General features: G+C 32.1%; 1 pseudogene; it reads left to right on the top strand.

Moving 5' to 3' along the window:
• Nucleotides 1-17349: 17349 nt before the first annotated feature.
• Nucleotides 17350-17774, top strand: LOC124889420 (annotated as a pseudogene).
• Nucleotides 17775-18408: the final 634 nt, after the last annotated feature.

The raw sequence follows: 18408 nt of genomic DNA, 5'->3' as shown, positions 1-18408 counted from the left end.
CAACCTTGGAAACAACCTTTCATGGAACATTCAAACAACACTCATAAAGCCACACTTGAATAGTCAGTGGCATTTCTTGTATCAAATAAAATTTTTCACCTGCTTTCAACCTATTGTTCAAACTTCTAGCTAGATCCTCGAATGATAAAGTCTCCCACGAAAAATTCTTATATCTACACCTGTCCACCAAATCAAAATGAAGTCAGGCTATAACCATAGTATCAACGTTAGATAACACAAAAGCATGAATGAAATATAGAATTGTAAACTTCTCGGCATCCTCATCATTGTTCTCCCCCTAAACTTTGTCTGTGACTGCTAGAAATAATTGTCTTTTTTATATAAATTCTGAATTGTTGAAATACTTCTCAACAATCCTGTTTGGTACATCCTCGTAAAAAATGAAATTGTACCTATTACCGTTACAATTCAACCCAGTAATAATAGCAAATTCCCTAGGAGTAAAATGAAGAGAAGTGCCATTAGACCAAATGATTATCGCAGAAGAAAAACTACCCTTTATCTCAAGGGACATAACATATCTGCACAACTATGCTTGAACTACACAATGTTTCTTCTTTATGAAATATCCACAAATGTTATTGTCACAAAAATGTATGTACTGCTCCTTGTTTAATATGTCCCTTAATCTTCCATCAATATCATTATCACTATAGGAGCACATATGTGGTGCAAATCTTGAAAGTTTTCTTACAATGAATATATCCTCACGCGGCACCTATGCAAATCTTGAAAGTTTTCTTACAATGAATAATCCTCACGCGGCACCTATACAAAGTAAAACTACACCTTACTAAATTGTATAAAACAACAAAACAGAACCAACACAACAAAAAATACATCTAAAATGCATATGTATATTGAACAGAACAAAAATACAAAACCATCACTAAAGCAAAATAAATATGAAATTTGATATGTATGTATAAAAATACAAATGCTACCCTTAAAATGTATATTGGACCTAACAAAAATACAAATGAAAGTGCACTTTCTATTCTATAAACACAAAATTCCAAATGTATTTGTATTTAAAAAAATACAAATATGTTTATAACCATAAAAAGTATTTGTATATTTCAGCATTCCAGAATTCTGAAAATATATATCAACAACAACAACAACAACAACAGACCCAGTATATTCCCACAAAGTGAGGTCTGGGGAGGGTAAAATGTACGCAGCCATACCACTACCTCCGAGGAAGTAGAGAGGTTGTTTCCGATAGACCCTTGGCTCAAGATAGAGAATAGTATACCAAGGTCGTAATGAGACATGAAACAGGCTGTATAGCATAACAGAAATAAGAGATAAAAAATAAGAACACTAAGTCTCTGAAAATATATATCAATTGTACTACAAATATATAGTCAAATACCTCTTCATGAGTAGTTCATATAAAAATATATTTTTCATACATGCAACTTAACAAATCATTTAATATACAAAATATAAATAAATATAGCAGCTTCACAAAATTTATAACTACATACATGTTAACCAAAAATGTATATTTAACCTATAATCTTCACAAATAAGCTTACTGAAATCCCTAAATACATATCAGCAGAACAATAAATACATATTAACTTCATGAAAAAATACATATTACCCCCAAATTTGATAAAAGTTTTACTGAAATCCCTAAATACATAACAGTGAATAAAAAATATATTTACAACGAAAAATATCTTTTCCTCCATGTCTTCTTCAGTTTCATTAGCAGAATAGTTTTCAACGTCGTCATCAACATTGCTTGGCTCTGCAATTTCTTTGGCTTTCCTTTTCTTCTATTTTTTTTATTTTTTGTTCTTTTGGTGAAGGAGTTTTCTTCAACCATTTTTTTTAAAATATCAGTCATTTTCACCGGATCGTTACGAATTCGTTCCTTCATACTCACAGATTTCTTCGACTGTATAGGATTAGAAACAACTTTAACAACATCATCTTGAGTTAATTCAAGACTAAAAGATGGTGCATAATCAGACACTAAATTAATAGGTGGCATATACCTATTTGTTTGTGATTTTGGTGTGTGTTCAATCATTGGAGCATAAAAACCTTAATAGATTACAATAAAAAAAAATTGAAGAAACTAATAACGTGCAATAACAAAATTAAAATCTGATAATGAAATGAAAAAAAGGGTAAAGAAGAAATAAAATAAAATAAAGAGAATGAGAAGAGCATGAAAAGGGGATCCAATACATGGTAACTTCTCTAAAGCAGTAAAGTAGGAAATCACTTTTAAAATAATGTTATTTTTGCTACACAGTATAATTTCATTAAAATGTAGTTATTTTTTATAATTTAATTGTTAGATATGCTACTCCATGTAGTTTTTCCAAAAATAAATTAGCATCTATAAGAAAAGATTAAGTGATGGAAAACAAAACAGGGACATCTTACTTATCATCAAAGTGAAGGGATACGGATATTTAACAAGATAGAGCAATATCAATAAGTCGTGAATCTCAAAACAAAAGAAAAAAGAAAAAAGAAACAAAACAAATAGCCAAACAATCCAATGAGCAGCAGTCATTCGCTAATTATTTTCTAGCCACTATAAATCGATAAAGCAAAATTACAGAGAAGAGGATAAATACTCTAGACCAATCCTATTCTTTCTAGGACTGATCATATATAATCACAAGCCAAAGATCACTGAGAATTCATCAAATTAACAACTTTTACTAATGAAACTCAACCGCTTTCAAATCAAAAAATTAGACTAAAGAGATTTTATAAATTGTCTATTTCTAGGAAAATCAGCACACTATCAATTTCTCAAACGGATAACAGTTCAGGTTTAAATTCTTTCTTAAACACATAAAAAGAATTGAATTTTAATGATTAATAGTGATGAAACCAAAATTGACATGTTTTCTACCAAGCAAAACAAGTTTTTGAAACTAGAAATACTCCAACAATATCAACAAGCCATAGATAATCCAAAAAATCTGGAGCCTTGAGCACAAGTCACAAAACTTGAATTAATCAAATTTTAAAAAATAAGCAATAACCTCGGTGGCTTATATTTACCAAAATCAAAGACAAAAACAAATTAAATTCATTTTTTTAGTTGGTGATAGGATTTAACTAAACAAATGCTATTAAAAATCTATGGCCAAACCCATCGACGGCCCCCTAAACTTGGCACGATCTTTCACTTAGGCACCTTAATTGGATGTTGTTCACTTTTGGCACCTCAACTAGTGTACGGGTGTGTCATTTGACACTTTCTGCATATGTGGCAGCTCACATGTTTTTCACCCATTTCAGGTACGTGATTACTATTTTTTGTCTGATATGGCATCCAACTTGGTCATAATAATAATATTTAATTTCTTTCATTTTTTATACCCTTTCTTTGATTTCTAAACATCAATTTTGCCCATTTATCAACTTTATTCTTTTTTTGTTAGGAAATTTTCAGTGAAATAAATGAATCACAACTGTCATCTTCCCCAATGATATCAATATACCATAGAACACTTTCACAAAGCCGATACACACAATCTCTCTATTTTTATTATCATCAAATCTAAAATTTCATTGAGAAAAAGAGCAAAAGATTTGTTAATATAAAATTTCGAAAATTGATGTTAGAAGTTTCGTCGCCATTGATTATCGCCATTGATGTTAGAAGTTTTTCATTAACTTGAGAGTAATCGTCTTTGATAAGTTAAGAATTGGTTAAAATTAAATTAAGTTGGTGAGAATAAATTTGTTAAATTCAACTTTCATTGATGTGTGTTTTGAAGAAGAAGATTTGGAGGTAGGAGTGGGATTGCTGTGGTGTTTTGAAGAAGATGATTGGGGGTAGGGGGTGGGTGTTTGGAGATGGTGATTCGAGTGGGTGGGAAGGGGGCTGGGGTATTTGGCGAAGGTGATTCGGAGGGGGGCTGGGATGATTTGGATGGGGAAGGGAAAGGGGGAGGCTGGGATGATTTGGACGGAGAAGGGGGGAGGCTGGGGTGAAGAAGATGATTAGTAGGTGGGTGGGGGCTGGGCTGATTTGGATGGGAGGGGGGAGGCTAGGGTAAAGAAGATAATTGGTGGGGGGGGGGGGGAAGGGGAGGTTTGGACGGGGGGGGGGGGGAGGGCGGGGGTGAAGAGGATGATGGTGGGGGGGGAGGACATTTATTTATTGATTTATTAAACAAATTTAAGTTAGCTAGTTAAAAATAGTTTTTTAATTATAATTTATTTAAAATATTATTTTATAAAAAAAATGCCACGTGTTTCTTTTTAATTGGCCGCATGCCATATCAGCAGCGTATGTATTACACACTCTTTATAATTTTAGCTGATTGTAAAAAAAGTAGCAAAATGACACAGTTAATAGCTACTTGAGGTGTCAAAAATGAACAACATCCAGTTGAGGTGTCAAAGTGAAAGATCGTGCCAAGTTTAGGGGGCCGTCGATGGGTTTGGCCAAAATCTAATATTATAGCAACAACACCAACATCACAGACCTCATACAAGAGACACATAACATACCACATTCCTATTTTCAACCTCTCTTTGACAAACTCAAAATGAACTTTGAAAAGTCAAAACAACAAGTTTCCATCATTTCTATAGTAATGAGAGCCCAAGAAAATTGAGAGACAATCTCTATTCATAAAGAAATCACAACAAACAACATGTTTGAGTCAAGGCAACTACTAAGAGACTCTAAACTAAAAGAAGGAGTTGAGACTTACAACAATAAATATCTGAGTTAAACCGAACATTTGAAAATTAAAACAACAAAGTACCAAACATTAAAACAACAGACTAAAAGAAAACTAAAGTAAAATGGCTTTTGACTAATAAGTAAACAATAATCACGCAACATAAAACAACATTCGAAGAAAAAAAATTTATAAGAAAACAGTAATCAGGCAACATAAAACAACATTCGAAGAGAAATATTTAAGGCTAGCAAGAAACATCAAGACAAATTTTAAATCAAAACTGAAACTAGAATTCCTAAAGCCAAAACAACAAGGAAATTAATTCAATAGCCTCCATCACAAAAACCTTTGGCCTTCACAGCCGTCTATGGTAAATAATCTCACATTACTTCAATTACAAATGAAAATTTCCACTAGCATGAAGAAGAAGAAGAACTAACTAAAGAAATTAAGAGAGAAATAGTTTTTATTTTCTCAGAAGCAGCAAATCGGGCAACGAGATCTTCGTTGGAATTTTTCTACCATAGGAGAATTTAGATCAAATTTTTTATCCATAATCCTAAACCTAATTGTATTACAAGGATTCAGCATAAGAATTCTTTATTTTTTAGTAAAATTCCTTTCAATTAGAGTCCACTGCTAATTGGTGCATCCCCCTCTATCCTTCGATAGTGGAATAGTGGCGTATTATAGGGGAATTTCGGAATGGGATTTCCATTATTTGGGTGATGTGGGATAGAAATTCCAAAGGGATTTTTGTATATTTTCTTGAGGAAATTTGACATTTCTTTAGGGAGAAGGTTCAATCTTAGCATAAGTCGTACGAATTCATACTAATTTAGGAGAAGAACGAGACGACGAGTTGAATGGGATCAAGTCACAAATATTAGAAAATTTAAGGTACAAGCTCTCGTGCTGAGCACGTTCTAATCATATGATAACAAAGGAATTAAGAAATACATCATTAGGTGGTTCTTGATAGAGATCAGGTTTTCAAATTAAGATGTTGTTATCATCATTAGTATGTTGTTGTTGATGTTGCTCGTATTGTTGTCGTTGTTGATATATTTTTTTTTGGTAAAAGGAATTGTATTAGCAACTTAAACCAAAGTAGCAGTTATTGGAGCGAAGACTCCATTCAAAGTATGGGGAATGGGATTAGTAACAGAGGCCATAGCTCGGCCTCGTAGGTCAAAATTAGTAAATTTTATTGATCTTTCAAAAACATCAACCTTTTTGTTTGCTTCTACTAGAGCTACTACATTCACGGGTGGAGATGACAAAACACAAGGTGCTTCAAATTGCATCCAGCTGGTGCCTTCCTTTGCCAAGGAATCTGTCACTCTATTTTACTCCCTAAAGATATGTTTGGCACTTGTTGCTCTGAGTTTCTTTATTAGATACCTGCACTGACATATATTATTACTGTAAAGGTCATGCCCTTGTTCCATCACATGGACAAGCTTCATTGAGTCAGAGCACAGTTGGAGAGGCTTAATATTGAGGGACTTATCCACTCTCAGCTCCTGTAACATAGCTTTAATTTTAGCCTGGAGGGGGTGGTAAGGGGTGCACAATCTATAAAGCCTACAACCCAATCCCCTTTGTAGTCTCTTTTGACTTCCTCTAGCCCCCTCCCTCTCGGCCCGGGTTAAAGTGCACAACCCCATCTATATTCAACATAAAAATTCCCTTATTCAAGGGTTCCCACTTAACATAGACGATGATTGTTCTTATAGTGGTATTCTTTGGGTTTTGGACAAATATATAGAATTTTCTGGCCATATTAAGGGCTTTCCTCCATTCTACTGGATCCTTCTTGTTGTTGAAGAGATTATTATTTCTTCTTAGCTGACCCCTAATCTGTGAAGATAGTGCTTGGTAGAGAGCCTGTCATGGTACAACAGCCACATGAAGGTCTTGATATTATTAATAAGAGGGAGTTTCTATATCCATGCATAGTCAGAGGATTGAGTAGTCTCTTCCTCTGCAATAGATTTATAGATACTACTGGTAGTGAACTTGCCATTTGAAGTCTTGTTCTAATACATAATGTCTTTCTTGTTGGCAGTGGCATGAGCAAGGGCATCCTAAATACAGTGAAGAAAATATTGGGTGATTTCAAAGGGTATGCTAGAGATATTCCAGCCAGTGGGGGAGAGCAAAGAGTAAACAGTCAGATTATCTCCATTTTTAGGAAGAGGCTCGTGAGTGAGGTCCCTAATGGCCTGCATATAGGGTATCCATTTATCAGAGTAGAGAATAGCTTTGTTCCCCTTATTGATATGCCAAGAAATCCTCTTAGAACACTCTCTCCACACCTATTGGATAATCCTTTAGGTTCTGGACAATACCCTGTTAGTACAGGTAGTTCTATTAGCCCTTTGGTATTTGGTGGTGAAGACTATTCCCCAGAAGGATGAAGGGTTGGTTTTTAGCCTCCAAGATAGGCTATCATGGAGGGCTCTATTTTCAAGTCAGATTTTTTGGAGCCCAAGGCCCTCTTGGTACTTGCTTTTTGTCAGGGTGTCCCAGCTTAGAAGGTGGATCTTTTTCCTACCAGCATCAGATCCCCAGATGAAGTCCCTTTAGATTTTATCAATAGTATGAAGGACTTCACTGGGGACCTTGATGTACTGCATTATGTGGGAGGGAATACTACTAAGGGTAGCTTTGGCAAGAACAGTTCGACCTGATATGTTGAGGATTTTTGACTTCCAGCCAGCAAGTCTACTGGATTGTTATCAATGATAGGCTGGAAGTCTACATTAGTAGGGGTTTTATGAATGATGAGAAAGCTAAAGTATTTACCAAACCCATTTCTCCTGTTAATGCTCAGGGCATTGAAGAAAATAGAAGCATTTTGATTGGAGGTATTACTGGAGAAGAAAACCTTGGATTTGGCTTTTTTGATTTTCTGCTTGAAGGCTCTGCTAAATTTGGAGAGGGTGGAGTGAATTGCATTGCAGTTGTCCCTGTCAGCTCTAGCAAACAGAGTGAGGTCATCCGCAAAGAACAAGTGAGAATTTTTTAGGCCACTAATGGTAATGGAGACTGGGGTCCAACTTTTGTAAGCTATTTGATTGTCAATGTCTCTAGCCAATCTTTCCATACAGATTATGAACCGATAGGGAGATATAGGGTCCCTCTATCTGATATCTCTTATAGCAATGAAGGGAAAGGGGGTGCTGCCCCCATTGACAAGGATGGAAATAGAGCTAGTAGATACACATGACATGATAACCTTGATGAGCTTGGTGGGGAGGTTGAAGAACTAGAGAGAGTTGTGGATGAAAGACCATTCCAGTATGTCAAAGGCTTTCTCTAGGTCAATTTTCAGAATCATGTTTTGATTTATGCCCCTTATTTTTCTAAAGTGATAGACATATTCTTGGAAAATTATGGCATTGTCATAGGCTCACTTATTATCTATGAAGCTAGCTTAAGTAGGGCCTATGATAGTGCTAAGGATGGGTTTAATTCTATTGACAATAATTTTGGTGATGAGCTTATAAGAAATGTTGCAAAGGCTGATGGGCCTAAAGTTCTTGATGGAATAGGCATTGGGACATTTAGGGATAAGGAATATGAGGGTCTTGTTGACCTCTTATGGGATCTTGGATTCATCAAACATTTTGTAGCAAAAGGCCTTAGCAGCATCACCTATAATTTCTCAGTATTTCTGGAAGAAGAGTGGGAGGAGGCCATCAGGCCCAGGTGCTTTAACGGGTTTGAATTCCCACAAAGCTTTAGAGATATCAGTGTCTCTAAGGGGGCTATTGAGGATGGACCTCATACTGGGGGATAGGGTGTTAGTGGCATCTTGAATAGGGTATGCAAGGAAGACACTGTTAATATTGTCAGTAGTGTAAAACTAGTGGTAGAAGGTAGAGATGTGGTTAATGATGTCATCTCAATCAGTGATGATATTTCCAACATTATCTTTAACGTAGGAAATTTTGTTTTTCCTCCTTCTAACCATGGTGGAAGTGTGGAAGAATTTAGTGTTGGAATCTCTATCGAGATCCAATTTATCCTGGATCTGGCCATCCAGAAGTCCTCCTCTGACTGGAGCATGCTGTTATACTTACAGAGGAGGTTATTTTCTAGGTTCTGAAGATAGGGACTAGTGTGGTAGTGGTTGGACTTTTGGATGCCATCAAGCCTAGCCAAGATTCTTTTGATATTGTGGAAGATGTTCCCAAAAGTATTCCAATTCCAAGAGGTAACCTCTTTTTGGAAAAAGTGGATTGCCTTGTCAAGGCAATTATGGGCCTTGAAGCTAGTCTTAATGACATTTTAGAAATCGGAGTGGGTACACCACATGGGCTCAAACCTAAATGGTTTGTCTTTGGTGTAAGAGAGGGAGCTAGTAAGACTGAGAAGCATAGGACAGTGGTCAGATTTGGCTCGAGGTAGGTGTGTGACAGTGGCCTCTGGAAATTAATTTATCCAAGAGGTATTTGCAACACACCTATCATGTCTTTTAAAGATAAGCCCATTTCCGTTATTGTATCTTTTATTGGTCCAGGTATATTTGCACCCTTTAACCCTAAGTCTATCATCCCACAACTATCAAAATAGTCTTTAAAAAGGGAGGTCCTGCTATTATTTATATTTAAACCTCCTAGTTTCTCCTTTGCCTGGAGCACTTCATTTAAGTCTCCTCCGACCAGCCAGCTCCCAGAGTGGGTTTGGGCAATGTGTTTGAGCTCCTCCCAAAGGAGGCGCCTGTTGTTGTTATTATTATTATTATTATTATTATTATTATTATTATTATTATTATTATTATCTATCTGTCTATATTTTAATCACTTGTCTATTTTATTTCTATAGCTACTATATTATTATTATTATTATACCTATCTATTATTATTATTATTATCTATATGTCTATATTTTAACCACTTATCTATTTTATTGGTACCTATCTATCTATCTATCTATCTATCTATCTATCTATCTATCTATCTATCTATTATTATTATTATTATTATTATTATTATTATTATTATTATTATTATCTATCTGTCTATATTTTAACCACTTGTCTATTTTATTGGTATCAAAGCTGTAAGATTCTAGGAGACCTTATTATATATATTTTCAAGAACTCAGAAAAGAAAGCTTAGACCCTACGAACATTTAATAATATTAGATTCAGAATATTATTGGTATCAGAGAAATTTAAAGGAACGGCTTAAAAATTTATATAACGTCTTATTAGAACATAGGCAATTAAGTATTAAATTATTCGAACTTTCTCCACAATCTAGAGAAGAAGTTTGGACTGAACTACAAGAAGTAGATAATAGATTAAGAGATGTTAGAGAACAAATAGCTTATATTAACCACGAGTTTTGGGTAGATAAGATTTTAAGAGACATGTATCCTTTTTATTTGGCTTAATGAATACACCACATAAAAATACAAAAACATTAAAAGAAATCGAAAATAATTTGTATCATTTATACATAGAATATAAAAGACTTAATACTACAAAAGAAGACCCTATAACCTTAGATAAACTAATTACTAAAATATCCGAATTAGAATATCATTTAATAAAATATCTTAAGACTAGAAAAAATAATAAATCAAAAGACATCCTTTTGCTAAAGATATACGATTCAGATATTGGCTTTTAAACGAAGCAATAATACAAAGGGCAAAGAGAAAAGAATTAGAAATAGTTTTGAGTAATTATTTGAATTTACTAACAACTCTAGAGCCACCACAATCAGAATCATTCAAAGAATATTTAAGTGTAATAAGATGGGAAGTACATGGAATTAGAATCGACATAGGTCATGATAATAGAAGGATAAGTTATTTAAAGAAAAGGTGTGACCTAATAGATATTTCTTTAGGATAAAATTAAGTAAAAATATATGAAAACTCATCCTTTTGCGAGACAAATACAAAGAGAATATAATCATTTATATAAAGAAATAAGACAAGAAACGATATTTTAAGAATAGAACAAAGACTAATAAATCAAATAGAAATAATATAAACGACAGAATACCAGAAGCAATCATCATTTCAGACTTTATAAATTTAGTAAATTGTATAAATCATATAAGTTTGTTAAAGTGTAGATTGAAAATTATTAGATATTGTATATACTATAGAAATTTTAGAATACAAACAGCTAGAAAATAGTGTAGTAACAATACACCCTCGTTAGGATAAAGAATAATAGTGTAAAAATAGATAATTTAAAGAAGTTAGAATATTTAGATCTAACAATCTCTGCTGAAAAGAAATAAAGATGTTTTAAAAATAATTCTCTTATTAGATGTAATTTTAACAACGGAGAACATACATTACATGGAGAAAATTCACAATTAAACACTATTTCAGATTTTATAATAAATCTAGGAGAAAAGACTCAACAAGAAAATATAAAAATATTAAAAACTCTAGAAATATTGGAAGATCTGCAAAACAAACAAAAGAAATTGTTAGATAAAATAGAATTAAATTTTGGTTTCCTAAAAAACCAACAAACAGAATTAGAAAAGAAATTCAAAGATTTAATTAATAAAGACAAAGGTAATTTGGAAAATCTTGAAATAAAGCTAGTACTACAAGAAATACAAAAAGAAATTAATCAAATAAGATATATAATACTCTCATGAATGAGATACTACAAGATGAGCTTTATCTAGCAATATTACAAAAGGTAGCACAGATCCAACCAAATCCCGAAGGATTATCAGATCATCAACCACAGGGAAAAGCAGACTCTTTAATCATAAAACAAAATAATATTATAATTTTGTTACTATTAGAGCTAAATAAGAACCTAGAAAAACAAAAACAAAAAGATAGTCAAGATAAAAATAGAGAAGAATTAATAGAACAACTAAAAAGGATAGAAATAACCCCTCAAAAAGAATTAAAAGAAGGTAAAATAACTAAACCAACTAAGCCAAAAGTATGAACCTTTTTTCAGCATCCCCAAGTAGACAAAGATCAGGTTTTACCAGAGAAAGATCAAGTTTTACCCAAAACAGTTTGACAAATAATGTGCTATCAAAAATAATAAATAAACAAGAATGACTTCAAGACAACAGTTAGAAGAGGTAATAGACGTAGATATAGAAATATAATTATTCCAACAAAATAAATTAAAACTGTTAAATGCTAAAATATTATATAATGAAAGAATGTTGTCAAGAGCATAACTATATAGACATTATAGAGAAGAACAGATGTGTGGTATCGGAGAAAATAGTTGTAGCATAAATTTAATAAGCTCAGACTTTTTAAAAGAAATTATAAAATTAAATATGAGTCTTATGGACATGGGATTAATAGTAATAGGCATAAAAGGATTAACTAGAAAAAATTTAGAAAGTAAAGTATTAATCATAATATATGATAATAGATGGTTAGACTCAAAAAGATCTATAATAAGAATAACTGAAGTAGACATGACTAATAACGGAGGACTTTTTTTATTGTAGTCCAGATTATATGATAAATACCTTAGAATTTGAAAAGCATAGTAAAATAGGCGTACAGAATAAAGGATATGAAGAAATGAATAATGGAAATAACTTACTTATATGTGTAGGATTTATAGAAAAACTTGCCACTAATAGTAGTATAAAGTTTAATCTAAAGATAGATGATGTAGTAAGTTTAATGGAAAATAAAGATATTAAATTAATGAAATCCCTAAAAATAAAATCAGAAAAATATGCAGGATTAGAATGGAATTTAGAAAGATTTACTAAGAAAGAAATACTAAAGTCAACCGATCATTTAATGTATATAAACAATAAAGGAAAATCTTCAGTAAGATTCACAGACTACCAATATACAAATGAAAAAGAGATTGATGAAGAAATTGAAAAATGTGAGAATACTAATTTTATGAATATAGAAATATTAGAAGAAGGTTTTGAAGTATATAAAGCTATAATAAAAGCAGAAGTCCTATATGAAACAAATAGCAATAGCGTATTTAAATGCACAGCCTGTAAATTAGGAAACTTAGACCTTGAGGAAATGAAATAGCATTTTATTAAATGTGAATTAAGAGCAGATAATTATGGTTATACACGTAAAAAGAAAATAAAAAGTTAAGACTCAGAATCGATTTATATTATAGACGAAAGTATAAAGGAATTTATGGAAAGCGCGGTAAGTTCCTCAAGCCCTTTCCAAAGAACAACTGGTATGCAAAACGTGCCATTAACAATAGAAAATTTACCAAGACATAGAGTATTTAGGACAAATCCAAACACTCTGACAGAACAAGACATAAAACCTAAAGGAAAAAAAAATGTCAATAGAAGAACCTATTAGATTACAAGAAGATGGTAATAAAGGAAAAATTCTAAATTTACTAACTCATGACCCTCAGGCATGGAATAATGTAATAAACATATGAAAAAATGTAGTTGTAGCAGACTACATACAACATATACAGGGTAATCAAGAACCAGATGCAGAAATTATGTATAGACATTTAGAAACATTTCTAGGAGAAAGTACTAAAGCATTTTGGGGAGCTTATAAGATAATATTCCCACAAGACTTTCAAGAATTAGTATAACTAGGCTCAAATCCATAAAATTTTGTAAACAAAGTACATACTCTATGTAAGACCCCGCAAAGTTCTCTCGTAGTATGAGCCTTAGAGCGTGTCAAGTGAAGTATAATTCCGGCCCTAAAAGATCGAGAAGTGACTTCCAAAGTGAGAAATATTTTAAACCATGTAGAATTTCCCTAATATCGACTTTTTGTCATGTAGAGAATTGAATGAGCTTTCCATCGATATCAAATTTGCCCTAATTCGTCACTCGAGATAAGAGTTATAGCCATTTTAGTAAGACAGTGTACCACCTGGTACTTTAGAGTGTCGCGGAGCTAGCCAAAATGGCAATTGTCAAAATTCAGTGAGCCTCCGCGATTCCACCGCATCGCGGTGTCTTTTCAGATCGCAACCAAGGTGGCAACGCAATTTCCACCGTGTCGCGCCAAGGCTCAATTTTTCAATTGTCCAATTTCCAGTAAGCTAGCGCGATTATGGCGCGTCGCGCCAGCATGTAAAATCGGGATTTTTTCAGTTCTGGATTTTAATTTCAAGGGCGAGACAGTTATTTTGCTACCCCTATATATACTCCTTAACATGAGATTTCTCATTATTTGATCCAAATATACTAGTTTTCTCTCAACTTTCTTAAAAAACAACTATTAGGGTTCATAATTCAAGACCCAAATCATCAAGGTTCCTCTATAAATCTTCCATGAATCATACAGCAATGTAAGTTGAATGTTGATTCTTGGGTTCCTTCCACCCAATAAGTTCAAGAATCCCTTTTAAAATTATAAAGTTTTTGTTTTATGAGTTTTCATGGTTTATGAGAATAGAAATTGAAGTTTATGTTGTCGATAAGTTTTGATTCATGTTTTGATTATAAAGATTCAAGATTTGACCCTAGTATGTGTTGATTATGCAATATTCATAATAAAGCCTCTTCAAGAAGCAAGTTGAATTATGTAATCATGTTAATTGGGTGTATTGAATGTTGTATGACCAAAGTGTGCCTCCCATAGTTTGATAGAATGCTTATGTGAAGAAGATAGTACCATTGTAGCATGTTAAGTATTAAATATCCTATTATGTGTCAATTAGTGCATGCCAAGTGTTTGTTGAAGGACCTTTATGAATGAATTAAGCTATGTTTAGTTACAAAAATTGGGTAATATTCGTTAGTAATATCACCCACTCACCCGTACAGACATAACCTACTTTAACTAGATATCATTTTCTTACGGATAAGCTAGGTGAAAACTCAATGACCAAATAAAACCTGAAATACCACTAGAATGTGATAAAGGAGAAAATTGTACATGTAGTGATAATAAAAAGACAACAATGTATGAAGAATTACAAGATTTATTAGTAGCAGAAGAAATAGAAAAAGACTATACTTTAATAGAAATGGATACCGAATTATACAATTTTAAGAAAGGTATACAACAGATAGGAGTAATAAAAGATCAAAAAGATCTAGAGAAAATAATACAAATCCTAGATAGGCTAGAGATAATCGGAGAAAAACTCCTGCAACATTGAGACTCCAATCAAATTACCTGTAAATTAGAAATAATTAATCTAGAATATACTATAAAAACAACATCTATAGAAGCTATAAATGAAAACCTTAAAGACTTTGAAATACAAATAAAAGAGCTACTAGAATTAGGAATAATTAGAAGATCTACATCAAGACATAGGTCAGCAGCTTTCATAGTAAGAAACCATAGTGAAATAATAAGTGAAAAAGCTAGAATGGTAATAAATTACAAAAGACTAAATGATAATACTGAATGGATGGATATAAGTTACCAGGCATAACAAAATTACTAAATAGAATACAAGGAAGAAAAGTATTTAGTAAATTTGATTGTAAATCTAGATATTTGCAGATTAAAATGCATGAAGATAGTATAGAATGGACAGCTTTCACATGTCCAGAACGACATTTTGAATGACTGGTCATGCCGTTCGGATTAAAGACGGCTCCTCCAATTTTTCAAAGAAAAATGGATAGTATTTTTAGAGACTATAAAAATTTTATATTAGTTTACGTAGATGCTATTTTAGTCTTTAGTAATGATATGAGAGAACATTTAGGACATTTACAACAAGTTTTTAAATTATTTGTAGATAATGGAATAATAATAAGTAGAAAGAAAATGGAATTATGTAAAAATATTATTAATTTTGTAGGAGTAGTTATTGGAGATAGTAGAATAAAATTACAACCACACATAGCTAAAAAGGTCTTAGAAATGCCAGATAAATTAGACAAGACTAAAGATTTATAAAACTTTTTAGGACTTTTAAATTATGCTAGAGCTTTTATTAAAGACTTAGGTAAAGTAGCAGGACCATTATATTCTAAAATAGGATCAACAAGTCAAAAAACTTTTAATACTAGAGACATAAAATTAGTCCAATAACTTAAAATCTTGATACAAGACATCCCAGACTTAACGTTACCACTAGAAACAAATTATTTAATAGTCGAGACAAATGGAAGCCTTCAAGGATGGGAAGCAGTATTAAAAGCAAAACCTAACAAATATAGTGACAAAAAGGATGAAAAAATTTGTTCAAGTGGAAAATATAAAGAAAAGGGAAAATTAAATAGCATAGACGCGGAGACACTAGCAGTAATTTATGGTTTAACTTTTTTGTGGACTTTAAATCCTTTCTAAAGACTTTAGCAAGACTTTATCAACTTGGGTAGGTCCGGTGGCTAATATCTTTCTTTAATTCTCCTCCGTTCATTTATTTATCTGATATTGCATACGTCTGTTATTTTGTCTTTTGTAGATATCATCATTGTTTACATATTTAAATTGTGTAAAGCTTCTGAGTGTACTGGTGAGTGGGTGATATTACTGGCGAATATTACCCAATTTTTGTAACTAAATATCCTCCATTATTTTGTACCATAAAATTTAATCCTAACACAAAGTCTGCTTTTCTGTTTAAATCTCTAACTAGTATTTCACTAAGTGTATATGATGGTTAGTAGAATTTTTTACAAGTATTAATAAAACTTATTTTCGCTTTTGGTATATAGTCTGTATAGGTATTATATGTTCCGTCCATTTGCATGAATTCTTTAGGTTTTGGCAATTTTTAATTAATTTTGCTGGTAAAATTTTGTTGTTTAAAATGCTCCTTGTACATCCAGAATCAACTATAGCTAAAGTCTCGAACTCTTAGTCTTGAATTTTTATTCTTGCTACACAACTATATAGACATTATATAGAAGAATAGATGTGTGTTATCGAAGAAAATAGTTGTAGAATAAATTTAATAAGCTCAGACTCTTTAAAAGAAATTATAAAATTAAACATGGGTTAAATTTCCTAGATGCTTCTTCAATCTATAATATTGTTTTAAAACATATTAAAGTAAAAGATAATAACTTAGCAGATCAACTAAATAGATTAATTAAAGAAGACAACTAACGACTTTTGTTTCAGTATGAATACAGGAAAAGGAAAAGACAAGGTAGAAGCCTCATCATCCCAAGACTATCTAAAGACTCTAATAAGCAACCCTCATTTCAGACCACTTACGATGCTAGAACAGTCAAAATTAGATAGAATAATTTTTGGACCCCACAACTTGGTATGTTATGAACCATCCAACTTAACTTTCAGATGAAAGTCGGAAGTACAAGTGGATAAGCCGCAGATATGTCTACTAGCTACACAATTTATGGATAACATATAATAGAAGAGACAATAGTTATTTTGTTTCAATTCTAAATGCATTAAGTTAATTATTTTACTGAGAAAAATACTACTAACAGGTTTAAATTCTATGTTGTTCTCGGAGGACAAAAATTAATCAACTATAGCTAAAGTTTCGAACTCATAGTCTTGAATTTTTATTCTTGCTAAAACTTTGACTGTACTAATTTTCTTTTCTTCATTATATACTATATATATATATGTATATATATATATATATATATACACGTACTATTTTGACTGGGCTAAATTTATTTATTTATTACAATTGGAGGAGATTTAAAGAGAAGACATTTAATATAGTAATTACATAGTAACTTTTTCAATTACACTCATTGCTCTTCCCAAATCACTACAGCCTCTCAGATAGATTATTTTGTTGCTTGTAATTATAGGAGAAGATGAGTAAAGGAAGAAGCGGAGCTACCAAGCGTGGGAAGAAGAAGGGAGCAACCTTCATTATCGATTGTTGAAAGCCTGTTTGGGAGCTCTTGGTCAAGCGGTCCCACTCGAGATTTTCCAAGCACTTTTTTCAAGTGGTATTTGAAATACTTGACTAAGAAGTATCTAAAAAGGAACAATGTCCGTGATTAGCTCCGAGTTATTTCCCCAAATAAGAACCGCAATGTTTATGAGTTGAGGTACTTCAACATTGCAGACAATGAGGTCGAGGAGAAGAATGAGAATCTGGAATTGGTCAATCTTAATAGAGCATTCTTTGTTGAACTTCAGTTATTTGTAGTTGCTCTTCATCTCATATTTGCCTTGTGAAACTTTATTTACAATTTTGTCAGTGAAATAAAAACTTTGCACTTTTTCGAATTCGGAATCAAAATAAGTCAAAAAATAAAAAAAGCGATCAAAATAAACCATTTATTTAATAAGTTATCAGAATAGGCTAAGCGTAATAAATTATTACGTTTTATATATTTTTCTAAGCGGTCAACTGACGGAGATGAACAATAAAAATATTATTTGTAAAATATAATAAATTATTACGTTTTACAAAAAATAATATAAAATGTAATAATTTATTAAGCTTTACACGAAAATAAAAAAACAAATCAATGTGTTATCACATTTTATGTCAAATCATATAATTTTAATAATTTATTACGAATTACATTACTTTTGTTAAACGTAATAATTTATTACGTTTTATAAAAAATAATGTAATTCATAATAAATTATTACAAATTATACTTATCATTTTCCCATCAAATTTACTTACCTTGTAACTCCCCACCCACTTGCACCCCACCTAACCATCCCATCCTCTTAACTTAGTTGTTTGATTTTTGAGTAGCCCCACCCCCACCTCCACCCCTCAAGCGATGAACTTCGAACTAAATTATTATGGGGTGTAAAATAATAATTTTGTATAATTTTATTGGTTTATTGATTT

This window comes from Capsicum annuum, chromosome 12, assembly GCF_002878395.1.
Source record: "Capsicum annuum cultivar UCD-10X-F1 chromosome 12, UCD10Xv1.1, whole genome shotgun sequence".
NCBI lineage: Eukaryota > Viridiplantae > Streptophyta > Magnoliopsida > Solanales > Solanaceae > Capsicum > Capsicum annuum.
This window is presented reverse-complemented; position numbering and strand designations above follow the sequence as displayed.